The sequence below is a fragment of the Lutjanus erythropterus genome, chromosome 18 (genome assembly GCF_056507025.1).
Source record: "Lutjanus erythropterus isolate fLutEry1 chromosome 18, fLutEry1.hap2, whole genome shotgun sequence".
In the NCBI taxonomy this organism is placed as follows: domain Eukaryota; kingdom Metazoa; phylum Chordata; class Actinopteri; order Lutjaniformes; family Lutjanidae; genus Lutjanus; species Lutjanus erythropterus.
In genome coordinates this window covers 11684330-11701212 of record NC_139334.1, presented here as the reverse complement: position 1 = coordinate 11701212, position 16883 = coordinate 11684330, and the positions used below count along the sequence as shown (strand labels likewise).

The window sequence follows — 16883 nt, the reverse complement described above, 5'->3', positions numbered from 1 at the left end:
CCCACACTGCTTTGGTTTTTGAGGCTTCAAGGTTGGCAAGCATGCCTCAGCCCACGCCTTCAATTAGATCCATCCATCTATGTAATGCCAGAGGTCAAGTCGAAACGAAATGAACGAAAAGGTGGAGGTGAAAGGTTCAGAGAGAAAAAGATGATGCAAAATGTTTTCATACATTTATTACTCAAAGTTTTTGTTTTTTTTTGTTTTTTTTACCAATGCCAACAGCAGTGCCACACAGAATCCAGGGCTGCTCCATCATGTTGGTAGATGAGGAGGAGCAGCTGTCATTCTCTCTCCTGTCTACGATTAAAAATGAACTGATGACTAGGATGATGCAAAAACGCCTCAAGACACCGTCTCTCATGGCAATTGAGAGTGAACTGACCAGTGCATTTCACTTTGATGATATCATGGGTGATTTCGCACAAAGCAGAGCCAAAAAAAAAAAAATGTACTGGATATGGTAAGACTAATTTATGGGGGGAATAGTTCAGACGGAAATTACCAGGGCTGAATTTTGTTCCCACATGTGAGGGGGATGAGAAGATGATACAGTCTGCTCAGCTCATTATATATATATACATATATATATATATATATATACAATAGATTATACAATAGACTGTGAGTGTGTTACTGTCCCATACAGGGTGTGCACAAAATAAAACCTAGTACAATATAATAAAACTTAAACAATATCCCTACAATAAATTCTACCTTTGTGAAGATGATCAGTTTTTGTTGGCTGTGTCTGAAGGGGTGTTCACTCAACACTATGATCATTTGTACTGTTTCTGTATTCAACTACATCATTCTGAATATTTTCAAAGTACTACATAGTGATCTGATTTAAAACAGTTTCTTCATACCCTCTTAAAATTCTAAGACCATTACAGCATCTGATCTTTTGCTCTGCCCATCCCTCCTATAACAGAGCACTGGACCATGTGACTGACACTGCTGAGTGATGGCTTCTGTCAAATCAATGAGATGTGAACAAGTGCTGTGATAATGTTGTTAGCGGCATCATTTTCTCTTGTTCTTGGTTGAGCTGGTGATTGATAGAGGTTGTGGCCATTTTGTCCCAAGGTCAAGAACTGAGAGCGTTACACATAAACTTGCTGTGCAGTGTGTGTCCTTGAAAGTGCGGCACAAGGAAAACGGCAAAAATGACTATCGAGCCGTTAGGACTGCCGACACGTCAGTTTGAAACAGGCTCTTGAAAGGAGTAGAATTTTTTTTCCTTTTTCAGCGAGCATGCGGGGATGTGAAAATCAAACTGATGTTATTCATGTCAGATTAAATGCATCCAGCTTGGCCCTCTGAGAAGACAGGAGATGAATAAAGAAAAGCCTGAATCCATGTTCATTAAATGCTGAGAAAATGGCACTTGGCAGTAGATGTCCATCAGGGAGAGAATCATAAAGACTCCGGCATCCATTTGATGTGAAGCCTCTCCTAACACTTTTAGTCAGTACTACCTCTCTTTCATGATGAGCTAATATGGTTATAATGATTCTAGGTGTACAGGTGTCAGAGGCCGAATGGTTCAAATTTACCTTTTTACAAATCCCCACAGTGCTTATTATAGACTCTGGTTATATATTAATGAGAGGCTGTTTCAATGGAAACAACACAAGCTTCTGATGGCTGGAGCTTAAAAAACACAAAGAGTAGCTGGTCTTTTTCTCCTTGTTCTTATTGTGAGTTTCCACATGGCTGTGGCGTGATTATGTTGGTGCTAAACTCCTGTCAGTCTTACTTCACCCCAAACTCACTAGTGTATACTCGCGTTTGGATTTTTAATTAGCTAAACTGAGAATATTAATTAGATGAGAAAATACTATTTCTTTTCGTTAAACAGATTAGAGATGCTTACTCGGTTCTCAATTAGCTGCTGAAATTAAGCTGTATGCGCTTTGTTTGTGTGAATCCCAGTTTGTTCCAAAGCTAATACCCAGTATGCAAATTTCGTTGAATACAGCAGCGCGAGGTAATTCAACAAGAGAGACAGACAGCGAATGAATCAGTCTGGTTTTAGTTGCTTTGATCAACAGAGAGGCAAAGCATGGCGGTCATTTTCAAAGAGAAAGTTTGACAAATCATTACTGTAGCATCAGGAAATCAGGGGCTTGTTCTCCGTGGGGAAATCTCTGCTAAGCTATTATAACAACAACAGGCTGCTGGGACTTCAACTGAGGTGTGATGGCTGAAATGATGTTACCACAGTACACTACATCAAACAAGTTTCTCAGAAAAATCCCTCATTAAAACATTATTTGATTGTTCCTTTTTTCAAACTGAACCTCTCTAGCACCACGTGTCATGTGTTCAGGATGCGCTGATGTTGGAGTAAAACCCAGAACAAAAGAAGCAGCAACAATCTCTGGCCACATTTGGTTTCAACGTGTAACATTTAGGGCTGAGGACCAAAGATCAGTTCTTTTATGGCACCGACTGAATGCCTTCACAACTTAGAGAGGGCGATACAGATCTAAAATACTGATCTGATCTGATCTGATGACTGATCTGATCTTTTGTAACCAAACCACTTCCAAACTACTTAAGTCACTCCACTTTCTGGAACTAACTCCACCACTATAGTATTTATATTATTACAACATGAATTTATATTATTGTGATATTTCCATTATCAAAGGTATATTGTGAACAATATGATATGGCACACTCCTAATTCAATACTATCGACTACCAAAAATGACTTGTCATTCGATACCAAAGTTTGATACCTCAGGAATAAATATCCAAGCTGTAGTTTATTCTTTAAGTTCAAAGCTCAAACAGACAACTTGAAAGGAGCTGAAAAAATACATTTAAATTTTTTTTTTTGATTAAACATAAGATTTGTGTCATAATGTCTACTGTAATTTTCAATTTGTTGAAATGGATTTTATAAAATTAATTTCAAAAAAGTTATGTTCAGGAATCGGTATCAAAGTCAAGGTGTCACTACCCGTTAAACATTACTATTATTATATTATTATACTCAGCCCTTATAACGTTCTTCTATCTTAATGATATTGACATTAACTTATCTTGTGGCTAGAGATCTGCTGAGCTTTTAAATTGGTGTGCTTCAGAAAGCAGTTAACCTCACATAAGGCCAACTTCAACATTAACATAACCTTCATAATACAGTTCTCCCTTAACAAGTTTCCATGTACCTTAACATGAAGAGTAACTTGTACTTTGAGTAATTTATTAACTGGATCCTTTTTTACTTTTATTTGAGTAGGTTTCTCAAACGATAATTTTCACTTCAGTCATTTTTTGTGGGAGTAATTGTAATTTACTTGCGTATAGATTTTCCTTACTCTACCCACCACTACGTACAGCTGTTAAACAGTAGTGTTTATCTGTCAATTTATCAGTTTCATTTTAATAGAATCGTGTGTGTACTGTAAGATAGATAGATAGATTTTATTGTCCCCAAAGGAGAAATGTGTCTCCACAGAGAGCGCATTATGCGTGCCTCCAGAGCACTGATACATAACAACATACAACACAGATAGATTTGTTCAGAATACAGAGTGTGTTATTGTGATTAGTGAGCTATGGAATTTAGCACCGTTAAGTCAGAATGTTGTTTCCATTATTGGCACAACTGAGATACAGTACACTGTGATGGACCATTAAAAAAGATGCAGGGTGGAAAATGATCTTCACTTCTGCTCTCAGCCATCTGGTGGCACTCTTCCAGCTTTTGAGGACCCAGGAGTGCGTCACATGTACAGTCCCACAGTGGGACCAAAAGCTGCTGCACCCACTGAACAAAGGCTTTTGTGATGGAGATCATAATCACATTATCCTTACAGTAGCACTCGCTCTATCAGATAAAGCATCTACTGTACGTGCAGTTTCTGTTTACACTGCTCATTCTGAAATCCCTGTCCCCCAAGTTCAAACCCAACCAGTTTAAGAATGCATGGTCTGTGACAACCACATCATGATTAATGACATGCATCATCTATTGATTATATCACTGATAAACCAACTCTGTAAATTACATTTCCACATTACAAGTCATTAAGCATAATTGGTGAGTGCATTCATTATTGTCCCATTGTAAGATATCACAATCATTCCAAATTTCAATTAGATGACATCTCTATGATCATTACAATGTTCTATCTATCTATAGTCACAAAATAAAGGTAAATAATTATAAAATTATGCAACTAGGGCTGCAACTGGTGATTTTCATTATTAATTAACCTACCAATTATTTCCTTGATTAATCAATTAATCGTTTAGTCTATAAAATATTTTTTAAAACGTGAAAAATGCTCATTACAATTGCCCAGAGCCCAAACTGACATCTTCAAATTGCTTCTTTTGTCCAAACGACAGTCCAAAACCCAAAGACTCTTCATCTTCTATCATAAATGACAAAGAAAAGCAGCAATGTGACTTAAACTATTCATCAATTAATCAAAATAGTTGTCAACTAAGTTTCTTTTAATCAAGCTCTATATGAGGATGTGAGATTTGGCTGTGAACAAAACTCAGTAAGAGATGAAAACAATACAATTTACCACACACAAAGTATCCACATTGATGAGGCCATATTGTGGCACTAGAGTTAATGCAGCCCTTATGGCAGCTGTCCTTTGTGTGACATGATGATTTCGCACCATGAGCTAATGTCTTCCACAGAACCAGAATGGCCCTTGTTGTGAAAGGACTTCAGCCGAGCCCCTCTTCTCCCCGAGTGGGTGGCGACCCCCTTCTCTCTCCACGCCCACTGTTTTGACTGTCAGCAGCCCCTCCTCTTCTCCCCTCCTCAGCCCTAATGAGCCATCTCCTGGGGCAGGGCTTTACCCCCGCCAGGGGTAAAGAGGCCATCATGTTGCTCATCTAAAGACGACACATAGCCATGACTTCCCCCTAATTGTGTGCCTGTGTTGGCTCATTTGTTTTTCGTCGTTAAAAATTCACCCCCATATTTTCCCCCTCCCCACTGATAGACCGGCTGTAAGCAATTTGAGGTGGGGGGAGCAGATCGTCTCTGCTGGCTCATGGGGGCTTTGAGGCCACTTTCTCTGATGTATGAAACACCAACAGACACACAAACAAAGACAGACTCACAAAGTACACTAAAAATATTAAGCACATAAACATTCCTCATTATGCATACACACCAACACACAACACACTCTTAGAAATAAAGGTCCTAACTAGAACCATAAATGGGTTCTACTGCTAGTCCCCATAGGAGAGAAGGTTTCACTTGGAACCCTTTCAGAGAGTTCTACCTGGAACCCAGCATAACATGTTATATATAGAAACATCTGTGAATGGTTTAACAAAAGGTTCTACAGAGAACCCTTCAGTGGTGTGATCGCTCCACCCAGAACCCTCTGTGGAGGTTCTATTCAGAACCTTTCCAAGGGTGCCAACAAGAACCCACTCAGGGGTTTCTACCAAGAGCCTTTTTATATTCTAAGGGTTTTATCTAGAACGCACTCAGGGGGTTCTACTTTGATTCTGTTTATATTCCAAGGGTTTTATCGAGAACACACTCAAAGGGTTCTAAAGAGAACCCTTTTATATTCTGTGGGTTTTATCAAGGACCCACCCAGGGTGTTCTATTAAGAACCCGTTTATATTCCAAGGGTTTTATCTATAACACACTCAGGGAATTTTACAGAGAACCTTTTTATATTCCAAGGGCTTTAACTGGAACTCACCCTGGGAGTTCTACTGAGAACCCTTTTATGCTATGGTACAAAAAACTCTTGACGAACCCTGAATGAAAGAGGTTTTTTTTTAAGATTTAAACAATCCATTGAAGAACACATTCTTCCAAAAAAGCGTTCTTTAGATGAAAACCTCAGTCCAACAGGAAGAACCCTTTGAAACCCTTATTTCTAAGAGCGTAGTGAAAGCCCTTGGGACTCTTTGCGTCTGTGGCGAATTTCAAAGTAGTAAACATCAAACCAGACTGACTGCGACCTGTAGGAGAGGAGACCTTTAGCTGGCACATTAAATATTGATGCGGTAAAGTTATGCAGATTGTTTATTGACCGCTTTCACAGAAGAAACGGGGGGAAGAAGGAAAAAAAAAAACTCGCCCGTCTGGCCAACTACCGTTCCTTGAGTAATTATTTTTTATTTCTGAATACTGTTTAAATGTGCTTCCTCTTCATGAGAGTTGGGTTGTGATTCCAGGAACAAACAAGCAATTGAGAAAATAATTAAAAAATATGCCGCCATGCTTAAGTGCTTCTCCGGAGAAATGCTTCAGTTTGCACAGGACGGATCCCATGAATGGAGACACAATTAGCCTGTAATACCTCAATCACACACAATTACAGCTGATTCAATGTAAACACGACCCCGCCCTCCTTCACTTGACTTGGCTGTGACATTTGCCAGGTGGTGTTTGCCTTCACCATGCTTAGGCTATTATTAGTCTAATGCCCTCGAAGCATCCTGTTTATCTGACTGAAGGCAATTAGGACACGAGATTACTACACCTTCCAAAACAAGCTAGAGTTAGTAGACCTGTATTTTGTGCAGATCTTTTTTTATTTTTTTGTTTTTGTTTTTTTTAGTTTTTTTTTTTTTTTTTAAACTACATTCAAATCCCAACAGGTAGAAACCAGGCCTATTGTTGGACTGACTCACAGGGTACATTTACAAACATGTTCAAGTATAACAGTAAAAAGCAAAAAACATACTTGAAGGGAGCATTACCAAAAATTATTATTGTTATTATTATCATTATCATTATTATCATTATCATTATTATCGTTATTGTTGTCGTCGCTGTTGTTGTTATCATTATTATTATTATTATTATTATTATTATTATTATTATTATTATTATTACTATTATTATTATTATTATTATTATTATTATTACTATTACAGGAGGCTACTGGTCCTCTGCAGAGGCCGCTGGTTCAATTCTCACCTGCAGCCCACTTCCTGTGTGCCATCCCCTCTCTCTCTGCCCCCTTTTTTTAAAATAAAGGCAAAAGCCCACAATATATCCTTAAATAAATATTATCATTTAATGAAGCCATGCGGCTTTGTTAAATACTCAGTTCTGATTGGTCAACTGCAGTTTTCTAAGGGCTGTTATTTCTTTAGCAGACCATTGCTATGAAGAGCAAGCTGTTGCTATGGACACCGTTCAAATCAACAAAATCCTTTTAATGATCAGTATTTTTTGCCAATTTATTGATTTATTTTGGTAAGCAACCATGAAATAAGCAAGATAATACAGTTAACAGGTCATCATTGTAAAAATAACTGTGATGCAGGATCCCAATGCAAAGTGGAGGGGTCTTGAGTCAACGTGAAATCTATTAATATTTGAAATATTACACGTTATAACTTGTCATGTCATCTGTCATGAACAAGAGGTCTTGTTTATGACTGTTGCCATCAGGTGTAATTCAGTCAGTTATATAATTTTTAATGCAAAATTATATTGTTTGACATATCTTTGGTATGACAACTCCACATTAAGACAAAAATGTCTTTGTTATGGCACCTTGGCATTATCAAACTTCCAGAAACTGTTTAGCTTTATATTTTACTATTATGGTACCACTTTACTTGACATTCAGTAAATTATTCATGAAACTGTTACAAAGCAGTGACAATATAAAGCTTAATGACATCTTTATGACAAGTCCAAAATGTACCACTTTTAATTACGGTCAAAGAAAAATTATGACACACTTATAATGGTCTCATGACGGCCCATGTCAAAATCAAAACCAACCAATCATGACAGTTTAAGTACTTTCTTTGAGTTTGATCATGTCAAGTCATAACAAATACACTCACATGCTATGTTGTCTTGGTTATTGTCAAGTTGTCAATAATGTAATAAAGTAATGTAACAAAGACATTTCAAACAATGCCAACTTTGCATAAAAAATGACTCTTAATGACAAGTCAGAAACATTCATAAAAAGTCTTACATGTTCATGTTACATGACAGGTGTCATGATATGGTTATGACGGTGTAATGACAGACTTATGTAGACCCCTTCAAATAAAGTGTGCAATAATTCATGTATCCGCCCTGAGATTCAGATTTCCTCTAAAATTTAATTGTTCCTTCCTTGGCTCATGCTACATTCTTCCACAAACTTTCTTGAAATTCAGGCGAGTAGTTTTTCCATAATCCTGCGACAAAAGGACAAACAGAAGAACAAACAGCACAGAAAACATCACCTCTTTGGCAGCTGTAATAAGCTTCCGAGACAATGGGATAATCCTCTATTTCCGTTATTTGTCTCTTGAATGATTGTAAGTCAGCTTGGGCTGAATCTGCAAATTACTTTCTCTGTAAATCAATTTTCTCGTCTATAAAATGTCAGAAAACAGTGAAAAAAAATGTCCTTTCCAGTTTCACAACCTCAGTTTCACATGTGACATTTTCAAATTAGGGCTGAAACAAACAATTATTTTCATTATTGATTACTCTGTAAATCAATCTCTCGATTACTTGATGAGCTGCTTGTCTACAAAATGTCAGAAAATTGTGAAAAATGTTGATTTGTGTCTCCCAAAGTCAAAGATGATGTCCTCAAATGTCTCGTTCTGCTAACAACCCAAAGATATTCGGTTTATCATCATAAAGGAGTAAAGAAACCCGAAAATATTCACATTTAAGAAAGAGAATCAGAGAATTTGGACTTTTGTTTTCTTAAAAAACTAACCCTGAAAGTAACTGATTAATCAATCATTAAAAAAGTTGGCAATTCACTTAACAGTTGACAACTAATTGATTAATGAGATAATCATTGCAGCTCAACTTAAAATGTGTTGTTTTGTCTGATCAACAGTCAAAGACACTGAGTGCTAAGAAAGCAGCAAATAATCACAACAGACAATCTGAAACCAGAGACACTGACATAAAAATAAAGATGATTCAATCACTGAAATTGATGCTGAATAATTTCTGTGGATTAACAGGTCATTGCAACTCTAAAGTCAGCATCAAGACATGATGAATTTAAATAATTATAGTCATAATTTATCTCTAGAATGCCACGTTGAAACAAATCTGAAATGCTTCACACCACACTGGCAACAAGTTACTATTTAACACTGTATATGCTAGAAATGCTGTTAATTATTTCCACTTTCTTTACTTCATCTACTGCATCAGAAAGCATAGGATTGCAATTATCAAATGTTAGATTTAAGCTGCTAAAGAAGCCATTTGCTGTCTTTAAAGTTCCCAGTGATGTGTGTATTTATGGATCATTATGTCACTGTCTATTCTATTTGAAAGAGGTTTTAACTGCATCATTAACGTCATCCACTCAAGGCATTAACTGATCTTGGGCAGAACTACGTTTTCTTTCTTCTGCCTAATTGTCAGAGCTTTATCTCTTCTAATGAAGGGGTAATTAATTCCCTATTTGTAAATATTAGATTACCATGACATTTGTAAAGCCTGAGGAAAAGCATGAGCAGGGGGGACATGAAGGATACTCGGAGATGTAAAAATGAGCTGACGCTGGAGAAAATTGCTGCTGTGGCTGCCCCGGTAACTTCAAAATGACCCGAGTTAGCAGCTGATGGATGGATGTGTTTGGGTACTTTGAGTCTTTAATGGACCAAAAAAAGGTTTGAATTAATGAACTCATACTCGGTGCTTTGTTTTATATATTAAGCAGTTCATATTATATAGCTACTAATTATTGCAGGGGAGTTTAAAAGGTACAGCAACCAATATGTTGCATAGTTGATGTGAATATTGCTTTTTTTGTGTTGTAATCATAGTGTTAAATGTAATTTAAATTGCATTTCGAGTATATGAGCATGAGGCTCCAGGAGTCAGACAGATAATGATGTCAGGCTTCTGTGAAACACACTCTGTGCTGCCAGACCGCACTGACATGTGAATTAATCTGACAGTGTTTAATCAAGGGAGCGAGTCTCTATTGTTTTACAGTCAGACTACCTGCATCACAGATCAGGATGTGGAGGAGGAAAGAGGTAAAAGGATACAACACTTAATGTGATGACTCATGCAGTGCACAATGTAAATAGACAGAGGAAGGAAGAGATGCATTTCTGTCACAGTTCTCTTCAAAAATAAATCAACACTTTGCTTCCTTATGGTCTCATTTTAACATTAATGCTGCATTCCACAGTGTAATTTGCAGTCATTGTGAGATCTCACGTCTGTCATTAGGCGTGGCGGATGATATTACACATCAAATCCAATTTGCAGTAAAGATTTACACTGTGCAGCTTCACTGTGTGACACCTTGAGGCGATTCTCAAATAGGAGTCCAAGGAGTCCCAGAAGTCAGTGAAAATTTTTTACATTTATTTATTTATTTGACTTTATTTTAATATTTTATTTTATATCTGAGGTAGTTTATAGCTTGTGTTCTCATCTAACAATCTGTAACTTTTAATAAAGCACACATCACCCATTAATGGTGGACATGCACGCTTAGAAATTAGGGGTTTCAAAAGGGTGCAGATGTTCTAACCAGAACCGTTTGCTACTGAAGAACCCTTTTTTGAAGGGTTTGTTAAGGGTTCCTTGTAAGACAAAAGGTTCCATTAAGAACCCTTTTCATGCAAAGAACCCTTTTTGGAAGAAAGAGTTCTTGAAGGATTACTGAAATCCTTCAAGAACTCTTTTGTCAAGGGTTCTTTATACCATATTTTTCCATTTATACCATATTCTAATATTATATAATATTATTTACTATGTTATTATTTATTATTTAAATAATCTGAATGCACATTTTATTTTTATTTATGCACTAAGAGTGAAACCCACTCTCTTGATACATGTGTGTGTAAATTATGGGTATTCTGTGTTGACATGGTTCAAATACATGGCTGTCTGGTATATTTTCTACGTTGTAAGGAGTCTTTGTCTGAGAAAACATTGAGAACCTCTGCCCTGATGAATAAATCTCAGATAAAAATCACTGAACACACCCAGGTGAGTCACCTTGATTAGATACTAGGCTGATACTGGCGCCTGACCTGGTCTCCAGTGCCTGGCACCGCCTGGGTGCTGTCGCCCGCCCAGCATTACACAGTGTTATGGCATGTCCTGACCTTCTGTTCATCCAGCCAGCCCAGCATGGGCTCAGTGCTGGGAATGTATCCAAGCTCGGCAGCACCATGCGGTTAATCCCTGTGAAACTATACAGCCAAAGATACCTACAAGGCTGGCACAGGGGAGCAGCATGACAGAGACATAGCCTGGTTACCAAATTCACTGCGATGTTCCCGCTTTATCTCAGAGAGATGCAACAATAGATAAATACAGAGAGATAAAGAGGGAGACAGTGATACAGTGTTTTTGCCTTAGGTGAGACACCTGTTACTGTCTTGACATGACAGAGAAAATCGAGATCAGAGAAGATGCTCAGGAGAATGAGGCTTGTGCTTTGTATGTGCAAAGCTGAGCTCCTATTGCTGACACAGTCGATAAGAAATTGCTTTTTTCAGGCTTCTGTTGTTTCAAATGCACAGGAAAAAACAGTTATGCAGATGCATGTGAGCATATGAAACAGTCACTCCTACACACACAGCAGCAGAGATGATCATAAGCATGGGCAAAGGTTCTTTTCACATCTCCTCTTGTGTAAATCAATAGCTTCAGAACCAGCAGACAGAACGCTCCTCATTTTCCCTCCTATTCTTTCATTGATACGAGCGTTTCCATGGATGTCAGCTACTGCAAATAGCAGAAAAACAAAATCCTGCTTGACACACACCCAACACCTTGAGAGTGTGTAAATCAATGCTGACAGCCATGCTAGAGTGAGCAGACATTAAATAGCGTCAGTGTCAGCTTACCTCCATGTTTAGGTAAGACAATCCGTCTGACAAAACACACTGCAAAGCGCACACAGAGAAAATTTAATTAGTGCCTGTTTTCATGCGTTGTCAATGCATGAATGGATGTTGTGATGATGGGCATATGTGTCCATACCTACAGGGGATATGTGTGGTGAAAGAAACAAACTGAAGGAGAGAACCAGAGAGCACACGGTTGTGTGTGTGTGTGAGTGCATGGAGGTGGAGGGGATTAGCCTGACAGCCTGATTGGCATGCAGGTGGGGTACTGCTTTTTCTGAATGCAGCAATATTTTTGCAGCTACCCTCTGACAAGCAGGTGCCACTCAATCATGTGAAAATCCTTCCTTCAAAGCACAGATGGTGCAGGGCTGAATAACGACTGCACCGCTGTTATCCTTGCAAAATCCACACAAACACATATCACTATAAACAGCATTTCATTTAAAGGGATAGTTTGGGTTGCATGAGGTACTTATTGTGTGACTTCAGTGTTTTAAAAGGATAGCTCAGATTCGCTGAAGTCAAACAAAAAGATCGAGGCAGGAATAGACCAGCAATTTCTGTGTTCTGTGAGGTATGATTACTGATTTCATCTATGGAGTTTGGCTGGTCTGGAGAGACCGATATTTGGCTTATATAATGACAGTTTCCCATTAGAAAAAGCTGTGTGGCAGCAAAGTGAAAATATTTTAAATATAGAGTATGTTGAGATGACATACTGTTGTATGTATTGTGTATTGTTGTTTTTATGACATGTTTTATGCTGAAACCAAAGGCAAATTCCTGCATTGTGGACAAATACTACAAACTGTCCCTTTAATAAAGAAGGCAACCCACATCCACCTAGGTGAAACAACAGACAGACTGATGCTGATAATGACACACATAGAAATAAATGAGTGCTCATGAAATTATGCCTGTGTGTGTGTGAGTCTTATTATCAGCAATTCATGCCAACGTGACGGTTTACACTGCACTACATAGTGCAGCAGCAGCTGATCTCTATGCTGCTGCTGCCTTGTGCCTTCAGGGGAGGTTTTTCGAGAGGTAGCTCCCATTCCCACCCTGCACTCACACTCAATATGGTGACACAGGATGTGTCAGAGTCAGGCTCTACTATCAAACTCCAGATAATTGTGTGGCCTCATGGAGAGTCAGCACATGGAGCTTAAACTTGCCTTCAGCTATGAACACAGCACTGTCAAAACCAAAATGACAGAAAAGCAGAGAAAAAGAGTGAAGACACTGTGCCTGCTGCCTCAAGGGAATGATATAACCTTGCTTAACAGGTCCCTTGTTGAAAGGTTTTTGAGGGATTTTTGAACGAGCGCAGGTGTTTTATAATGTAGGATACAGCAGGAAATCTGCTGAACTAACACCCAATTTACACCTGGTATTAAAATGGAATCTGTATCTGGACAAGTCATCCAGATAATAAACAACCTGATCTTGTTTTTGTCTTTACACCTGGATTTTTTATTGCATTTTCATTAGTGAGATCAGTTCTCTGTCCTCTGTCCGTGTCAGTAATTTGAGGTGACAGAGAGTTTAAGCATGCACATTCAACTCGATAAATACTCAATGTTGGACAGATGGACATGTTAAAAAAGTAAAGTCTGCACACTATATAGTGCGTCCATAAACGTTTAGTATGCCATCATTTGACATCTTGGCGCTGAAGAAGGGTGCATAATAGAGTCCTGCATCAGGTTCCACAAAGAAGTCAGCAAAAAATATATTTATATAAATTCACAGGTACAGACATGGTTAAAAATGAACTAACTGCAGGCAGCATGTGCATGTGAAAACAATAATATTAGATATACAATACAATAATACATACAGAAATATCGAGCCTATCAACTGCCAGGATTTTATTGTGAAAGTTTACAGTATTTGGCGTTTGATAACCACAAGCTAGACACATTGTCGCTGAGGAAACACATCGAAAGCTGCAGGAGCACAGCCGTTGCGCCACTTGAGAACAAACGTGAATGACTGTGTGTGTATTGTTAATCACAGGTGCATTTCGGGTTAAAGGACTTATATCAACAATTCCAAGCAGATTCAGATTTGACTAAGCAATAACTGCAGGCAATGGGTCAGTTCCGTTACTACGCGCGTGGGTGCAGGTTTGCAAAACTGGACCCATGCAGGACTTTATCATTCCTTTTTTCCCTCATCTGAGGTGGAGGGCTTTCAGCCTCAGGTTCCCTTAAAAAATCAATGAGTATAGTGAGTTGTTGAGTGAGGGGGAAACTCGGCAAAGTCGGCAGATGTAATACATAATCGTTATTGCTGGTCCTGGTGTGTTGAAGTGGCCTACAAACATGTAGACAAGTCTGTGTCTAGATAAATTATGTGCCTTGTTAATAGCAGATCAGCTGCACAGTGTAACACACATCGTCACACGTTATTTTGTTATTTGTCACATTATCTCTTACTGTATATCACTCATTTTTCACCCATATTTTCATTTCATTTTTTTCATGCAGTTCTGTTGAATAACATTTATTTAGGTGCTTTCATGGCACAGACATTTCATTTTCTAAATTTGACCAACAACCTCTATTTTACATTAGCTAAAAATGTCTATCAATGCTATGATATGCAGGGATGCCAACTCTTTGTACAGATTGCATTTAGAGCTGATCACAATGCAAGACAGACTAACTGCAGATGTAGTCAGGCAGATCCGACTGCGACGCATTTACACTTTACATTATCACATATTTTTCCATATCTGGATAATGTGTTCTGATACAGATCACATTTTAATACCAGATGTAAATGGGGTGTAAATCATCTCTGCTTTGACAGTCACACAACTGACCATTTCAAAGTCACTCATGTTCAAGGTTTATTTTAAATGGTCTCGCATTTGAGTGGTGACAATCGTATCAGCAGCTTTTTTCAACAAACTGTGACCGCTTCCTACATTTCAAACTGACACCTCTCCAGCCGATCTGACAGAATCTAACGCCTTCAGACGTCCTTTAATCCAGTTTATCATTATCGCCCCTCTCCCCTTTCTTGTCCCCTCTCTCACTTGTTTCCCGTCTCATCTGCGCCCAGACCATGAAGTGACACCTGACCCCGGCAGTCCCCGAGGTTAACACAAAGCCTAATGACTTTGAAAACTGACAGTACAATTCCAGCCCATAAAGCACAGAGAAGGGGCGGCGGTAATTGAAATTTCTAAAACTGAACAGGATCAGCAAAACTGAAGAAAAGAAATTAAACACAGCAGGGCTTTACAATGCAAGTACAATGTGTGAGAGTTTCTATCAACACCTCTGTAACCTGCTTTAACAGTATTTACCAAAGAACCAGGTGTGACAGAAGAGGCTTGGCAAAATGTAAATTTTAACTCAGCATTCTTCTTTACTGGTAAGTATGCCTCCCTAACAACCAGGACATGACACTAAAACTAGCTTGTATTAAAATTTAGCCAACAACATAGGTTTTAACACATGTTAAGACACCAAAGTCACAAGGTAACACAAATAAACTAACCAACTGAGGCAGCAGTCGACCAGCAACTCCCCTGTTCTGTGAGGCAAAAATACCAATCTCACCCATGGATTTTGGTTAGGTTGAGAGAGCGATATTTGGCTAATAAAATTGTGCTCCCCAATCAGAAAAGGCTGTGTGACAAAAAGTAAAGCAGTGAAAATATTCTACATATCACGTACATGGCCGTCTATAGTGCACTGCCTTGCTTCCTTCCTAGTCAGGGTATGCTGACCATCATCTACTGTAGGTAATATACTGACTATCAAGTCAAGCTCATCGCACAACCACACGTTAAATAATTTAAACTATCCCTTTAAGGTTACATAAGGAAGGAAAAATGAGTGCTTTGTCTAACTGGTTATCATATTCATGCTAATAATGATTCTGTTTGTAAATATCTCCTGAAACTCTATAATATTGTCATACTGTAGTGACATTTGGGACTGCATTGAATTGATATACACTGATTTTGAAATAACTGGTAAAATGTATAAAAATAATAGAATATTTGTCAGTGTTTCCCTAGTTTATTTTCTGATATGTTTGCAACTGCTACAGCGTTTCAACTGAAATCTGTCTTGATGGGAAAGGATTCAGTGTCTTGTCACGGAGTAACTGCTTTAGTTTATAGTCCTGCCAGTATTTTCGGATCCTGAGGGGCTCGCAGTAACATGCTGACACCATTTTATCCATTTAGTTGAAAATGAGAGGAGAGTGCCTTGCAGTTTTATGATCTTATCCCACTTGGCGAGATTTCTGTCGCTCCTGGTATGTCTAACGCCCAGGGCATGGAAAACAGAAAATATGCTCTATGTGCTCTCCCTCTCTTACCCTGGCTCTATGTCTGTGTATGTGTGCTACAGTTACAAACACCTACACAAAAAAATATTAGTCTGCACACTAAAATATTTGTGTGTGGGTGTTTGTAACCCCTGAGTGCTTGGCCTTTGCTTAAAAAAAAAAACAGCAGAGCTTCTGTACTGGTGTACCTGTCATCTCCAAGCCTCTCAGCTACATTGTTTACCTCTTCTTGGTATCTCGCTCCCTCCTGGACTGAATGGTCCGTTATGTGCGGGGTGAGTCAGCAGATCAGAGGAGAAGGCAGGCTTCAGGTTGAGTGCTGGCTGTGTTTAGAGGCCGAGCCAAACCTCGGCTCTGTGATGAGTGACCTGTAAAGAGGATATGACAGTCAGAGACACACACCACCTACAGCAGTGCAGAATGATGCAGACCAACAGACTGAAGCCTTTTCGCCCTCGTGTACCACCACGATGGCTCCAGTGTATTAAAAGCAGAAATATTCCTGGAAAAGTTACTCCAAAGGTAACAACAGTCTTACATATGATAGCTACATAGCCACAAAACAGTCTTGCCTCTGGCATTACTCTTTTTTTAAAATCATCTCCACTTGGAAGACATTTCTGAGATTCATAACATGCTGAAAATCCAATTTGTTGTCTGTGTTTATTGACAGATTTTTGCATGGCTTAATCAAACAACAAAATAGCTATTAACTTCTGTAATCAAATGTTACG

The 16883-nt window shown here is 38.5% G+C and overlaps 1 long non-coding RNA gene across 1 annotated transcript in view; it reads right to left on the bottom strand.

Moving 5' to 3' along the window:
- The window catches only part of LOC146310708 (uncharacterized), a 126671-nt gene that overhangs the window by 64734 nt on the left and 45054 nt on the right, over positions 1 to 16883 (bottom strand). Inside the window, exon 3 of the long non-coding RNA XR_014772270.1 lies at positions 16373 to 16517. This is a non-coding gene — a long non-coding RNA (uncharacterized LOC146310708). The remainder of the gene's footprint in view (positions 1 to 16372; positions 16518 to 16883) is intronic.